Source organism: Myotis davidii, unplaced genomic scaffold (assembly GCF_000327345.1).
Source record: "Myotis davidii unplaced genomic scaffold, ASM32734v1 scaffold826, whole genome shotgun sequence".
Taxonomy (NCBI): Eukaryota; Metazoa; Chordata; class Mammalia; order Chiroptera; family Vespertilionidae; genus Myotis; species Myotis davidii.
The window spans coordinates 838,999-845,352 of NW_006297142.1; positions in this window are offsets into that span (position 1 = coordinate 838,999).

Sequence of the window (6,354 nt, forward strand, 5' to 3'; positions counted from 1 at the left end):
CCACATGCCCGGGTTTCAGGCTCGACCCCCAGTAGGGGGCGTGCCAGGAGGCAGGCAATCAATGATTTTCATCATCGATGTTTCTCTCTCTCTCTCTTCTTCTCTGAACTCAACAAAGAAATATATGTAATAAATAAATAAAAAGAAAAAATAGAAGAGAAGAGCTGGTCTCACACAAGCTGTGCGGTCATCGGCAGAAGTGGGAGTTTGTGGGGCCTCTTCACCCGGTGCGGGATGTCTCATAACTTTGGCATTTGCTCATGGATTATTGATTCAAATATTTACGATCCCATTGGCTTCACTTATGTCCTTTGTGGGTTCTGATTTCCCAGATGTCGGACCTCTCTCATGGATCGCGGGGTGAGGAGTGGCCAGTCAGGTCCCCAGGGGGACTGGCACCCAGCAGGGAGCAGCCTGAGTTTCCTTACACTGAGCGCTACTGTGAGTCCTGCCCATCAGGGGGCGCCGTTTCATGCGGAACCTGGGCTTTCCCTGAACACGTACAGTCTACCGCCCGCCACTAGGCGGCGCCTTTGTCTTCCACTCGGGTGCAATGGCCAAAGGGACTCCAAATGGCAGTTTCACTTGGATCTGGACTCGTTCAAAAGGACGGGCCAGCTCTTCTCTCCTTTATTTTTAATTCTCACCCGAGGATATTTTCCATTGATTTTTAGAGAGAGTGGAGGAGAGAGGCAAAGACAGAGAAACATCCATGTGAGAGAGACTCATGCATTGGTTGTCTCCTGCAGGAGCCCCAACCAGGTCCCGGGCCTGGGAGGCGCCAGCAATCGAGGTACGTGCCCTTGACCAGAATGGAACGCGGGACCCTTTGGTCCGCAGACTGATACTCTATCCACTGAGCCAACCCGGCCTGGACCAACTCTTCTCTTCTTGACAAAAGAGGCCTTTCCACAGCCCTGCCCAGTGGACTTAATGGCCATCTCTTCCGGTGTCACACCCACAGAGCAGCAGACGAGAAACTGAGGCCACCAGAGGCCCCGGAAGCTGGAGACACAGATGTCACTGACCCCGGGGAAGGCGTGAGCGTGGAGGGCACAGGGCCTGGAGGGGCAGCAGGTGACCAGCCTGGTGGTGTGGAAGGACAGGAGGAGGCCGTGGAGGAGGAGCCGGGAGGAGGGAAGGTGACTCAGAAGTGCCTTCTTGGAGAGGAAGGTCAGGGTCTGCATGGTCGGCTCCTGTCAGGGGATCATCTGACCGAGACCCGGTGCGGGGTCTTGTACAGCTGCGATCGTTTAATTCCTGTTATTTTCTTGTAAAGACAGAATCGCCTCCAGGTGCTGACACTCAGACAAGTTAACTGCCTCTCTCCAGCTGACTCAGTCCACATGAGCCCCAGGTGGAAAGGGGGACCCGCACCCCAAATCCAGACGTTGCTGAGTGTTCCCCTGCCCCTCCCTGTGGCCCCGGGAAGGCATCAGGGCCCCACAGTGGTGGCTGCAGAGACAGGTCCCACACTGGATGTGGGGAGCCGGGCTCGCTGTCCCCTTGTGTCCCATAAAGGAACTAGGACACATTCTAGAGACATGGTCTGGGGACAGCGACCTCCCTGCTACCAAGGCCTCTCCTCTCCGTCACTATAATCCAGTGTCGGAGACCAAGGCTGTCAGGACAGAAACAATGTCCAAAGGAGAGCTAGAGGGAGTGATGGTTCCTTAGAAACACCCCGTAAATGCGCTTCCATCGGCCTCCACAGGTCAAAGCCCGACCCCATGGGAATCCACATCACCTGGGCTGAGTCCACAGCACACACAGGACCTGGGGTTCACGCCTGCCCATCCTCCTTTGAAATCCCCCACAAAACCCACCAAATATTAAACACTAAACCACCAAGTGGTCTTCAAATCCACAACATGATACTGAAGAACAAAGCAGTACAGTCCCCAGTGCGGAGGGAAAAGAGTGGCAACACCTGGTTAGAAGTGTGTCCACGTGGATGGAGAGCAGGTGGGGCACCTGCTGAGACATCACCCTGGGGAGTGAGGGCCCGGCATGGGCTGGGGGAACTCCTGTAGAGCGAGCAGATTCCTGTGCAAAGGCGGAATCCGCAGGTCAGCAGCATTTCTGGGGTGTTGGTCATGGGGTGGTCACGTGCGTTTGGAAAGGTCAGGTGACTGGTTCAGAGATTGTAACATCAGGACCTTCGCTAGGCTGACACTTAATTGTCCTCCATCGGGCAGCCAGTGTGACCACAGTCCTGAGCAGGAGGGGGCTTCTCTCTTCCCTTTGTGACTCGCAGGTGATGCGTTTCCAAGCAGGCGACCCAGCGAGCTGTCAGGTGCCTTTCCCCGTGTTTGTCTGTTTGTGTTTCATAAAGGAGCTAGGACACATTCCAGAGACACAGTCTGGGGAGAATGTCACCCAGCAGTTATGGTGGTGAGAAGCCCATCTCAGGTCCCATCTATTTCTTCTCCAGTTGTCCCGTCGTCCTTGCTCTGCTCATGTCTGTCTGTCTGTCTCACACATGCCCTTAAGGATCCTGGCTCTGAACCCTTTCAGGAAAAATAGACATCGGTGGGCTCCTCTGACTACCTGCATGCTGAGGAGGGATGAAGTTTTCTTTCAGAGCCAGAGATCCTTGCTCTCTATCGGAGGGACGATGAGGCCTGGGCACGGAAGTAGGTAGGCTTGTGACCTGGCAGAGACAAACTGTATTGTAAAATTTGGTATGATTAAGCAATTAGAACAGCAAGAGTTACAACAGATGGTCTGGTGAAAGGGAAAGAAAACATTTCTATGGGGCCCCAAGCCTGCAGCTTGGGTATGTGCCCTTGACCGGAATCGAACCTGGGACCCTTCAATCCACAGGCCAACACTCTATCCACTGAGCCAAACCAGCCAGGGCAACTTCGGGCTTTTTATTATTTCCCTTTCCCCTCCCGCTTTGCCTCAGGTGGGGAAGATAATGGTTTGGTAACCACAATCAGTCTTGGAACTAGCTGGCCTTTGTTTTAAACTTCCCTGGGTTGCAACCTTTACAAATTGTACACTTTTACATTAACCTTAGAATCTTAAAATTTTAACCCAGCACAGAAAATCATAATTCAGGGAAGAGTAAATTAAGGTCCCTACTTTACAGACATAAAGACAGGAATCTCACTGGCTAGGAGTTTCTGGCGGGCTAATACCCTGACAGAAAGCATGATGATTCCCAAGAATAAGGATTCTTGGCAGCTGCTGGGACATCCTGCAATCTCTGTCACATGTTCAGCCTCACCACACACAGCTAGGCTTCCCCCAAAGCGGGACTTGCCCCATCTTTAAACAAATTAAACAACAAAGAGACATAAAACATCAACAAACACCCGCATGTTTCCCAACCTCGACCATAAGCTGGGAGCCCCTGATTTCACGGAGAGACATCTGCATTGCAGGCAGCTCTCTGGGCTCTTCTTAAAATTCTTTAGCACACACTCTAAGGCAGCAGGTTTAGAGGAGCTACTTCCCATATTTTCAGTTAGACTGTGTAACCCCTTCCCAGTGAACAGAGACACAGGACAACACAGGTAGCTTTCGCTTCACGCAGGCTCCCACACTCACAATCAGACACCAGTCAGTCTGAGTTTTGACTTCCACCTACAGAAAGTCCTGAACTGAGGCAAATAATTTGCCTCAGTTGTGATCAGCTACTTCTTCTGTTCCTAAAGTCAGGCCTGAACTCGGACTGGTCCCCTGGGGGAAAACTCACCAGTCAGACGTCTGGTTCCAGAAAAGGGCTTTCCTGTCCTCCCTGGAGTCCACTGGAGCGCCAGCGGGGGCCCCGGTCGCCTGGGCCCGATGAGGACTGGAACCCAGTAAATCACTGGAGCGCGCCTCCTGTCATCAGGGGCTCGGTTGAATGGGCCCGCCCGCCTGCTCTCTCGCAGCAATGCCTCACAGGGGAAAATTCAGCTGTGTCTTCTCGGTCAGGGAACCATATTTGAGTTACAGAATTTACCAGGCAACCGAAAAATACACAGGAGTACTTGGAGGCACAGGAAAAACCCATTTATTTTCAGATGTTTCACATGTACCAGTACGGGACTCGCGGGAGACTGTTTCTCTCCAAATCATGAGCCCCCCAGTATGGAGGAAGCTCTCCCTTTATAACCATTGGTTTCTTTGTCCTCCAAATATGGGATGGGACTTCCAGACCTTTCGCAGGCTTTGCAATTAGCCCCGTGTGTTGGGGGGTGGCGGGGGCCAGGGCGTGATACCACATCTAAAGGCCTGGTTTGGTGTCAGTGCTGATAACTCTGTCTGGGGGTTGTGTATTGTTCATGGTTTATGGCCTCTCTAAAATGGGGGTACTTAGGTAAACAGGTCTTGCAGGACCAGATAACTAAAGGAGGGGCAGTGACTAGAGCCGTGGGCAAACTACAGCCCGCGGGCCGAATCCGCCCGTTTGAAATGAATAAAACTAAAAAAAAAAAAAAAAAAAAAAAACCATCCCCTTTTTTGTAATGATGTTTACTTTGAATTTATATTAGTTCACACAAAAACTCCATCCATGCTTTTGTTCCAGCCCAATTTTTTTGATCTTTGCAACCATAGTAAAACAAAGACTTATATTTTTGATATTTATTTTATATATTTAAATGCCATTTAACAAAGAAAAATCAACCAAAAAAAATGAGTTCACGTGTCACCTCTGACACGCGTGTCATAGGTTCGCCATCACTGGCCTAGTCTATAGGCTAACAAGAATGTGCATTAGGTCACTGGCACAGATTCAGATTGCTAGCCTCCCAAATCTGTCTCATTTTCCCCATCACAGCTACTTCTGTTCACGTATCCTGTGAAAAGTGGTTGAATTCCAGTGTCTGCTTCCAGGAAGGTCAACATTTGTTTAAACGCACAGACACTGGTGGGAAGTAGAGGCAGAATGGCGGAGCTGAGTTACCTCGCCAACTGACTGTCTCCATGCTGCCTGTGTCCAGTCCTGACTCAGATCCTCAGCAGCCACCCGAACCCGTGAGAGGAAAGTAGGAAAGTTTCACCCCATAGAGGACCCCATAGGATAAATGTTCCCCAAAGAGTGTGCGGCGGTCACCTCCTCCTCCGGCCAAGGCACTGAGCCTTGCTGGAAGGTTGCCTTCCCGCATCTGTGTCCTGACTACCTGGGGCTCTCCTCCTGGGAAACGCAGTCCTCCGTGGTGGCCACTCGGAGCCAATTGGCGTCTCATCTGTTTTCTCACCTCCCTCTCTTGGAGCTGAGTGTCCCCCGCTGGGCCCTCACTCCACTGGTCAGTGAGGCACTGCCCAGGGGAACTCGGGGGGCTGGGCTGGGCATCTGATGCCTCAGAGACACTGCTCATCCCTTCTCATCCCCTCAGGTCACGTGCTCCTTTCACACAGATGCTCCTTCCCAGGTCATTCCGGGAGCTGTCAGCTGCTCTGCCTCCCTGGGGGCAGGGCCTTGGCACCTGCACGGATCTGACAGGCCTGGCTGTGGACGTGTCCTCAGGAGCCAACCACCCTCCTGGGGCCTCACTTACCGGCTATTTGGCACGGGCATCGGAAGCTGGTGCTGCCCTACACCATCTCCAGCTCTGACCCCAGCCCTCTGCCAGGCCCGGTGCTATGGGCACCACCCACACTGTTCCCGGCACCTCTTCTTCCTAAGGCAGCCCAGTGCCCTCCCACGACCTCTCTCCAGCTACATCATCAGACCAGGGCTCTCCCGGGAACCCCATGAGCTTGTTGGCGATGTCCTGACCCACGGGGGCAGCTCAGGGAAATGGGCAAAGGGGGCAAAGTGCTGAGTCAGAGGAGGGGGGCACCCTAGGTGCCCGCCCAGTGGCCGGACTCTAACCCTGCACCTCACTCCCGCTCTGCTTCCTCCTTGGAGCCGCCATTGCTGAGTCCTGAGGATGTGCCTCCTTCCAGGCGGGACCAGCCTGACTGGAGATGGTGGTTCCAGGGACCCCGGTCCCGTTTCCCCTTCTGACTCCCAACACAGGGCCTTCATGCTCCGTCACCAAGTCCACACCAACTGCAAAGGGACAGACGCCTCTGCAAATGGCCCGGGTCACGCAGGAGGAAAGACAACTTCCCAAAGGCCTCAGAGCCCCAGGACTGCATGGCCCATGACTGTGTGTGTCTGCGTGTGTGTGTGTGCGCATAAGTCTGCATGTGAATGAGTGTATAAGTGTGTGCGTGCATGTGTGCGTGTGCGTGTGTGTGTGTGTGTGTGTGTGTGTGTGTGTGTGTGTTGGGTAAGCTATAAGCTGTAGGTGTGGGGAAAGGGTCCTTTGCCTGGGCCTAGTGGTGTCAGGCCCTGGGGTGTTGTTCTGGAGAAGTGGGAGGGCGTTCCAGCCAGGATGCAGCCCTGCACTGCCCGAGTCCCCTCTCTCT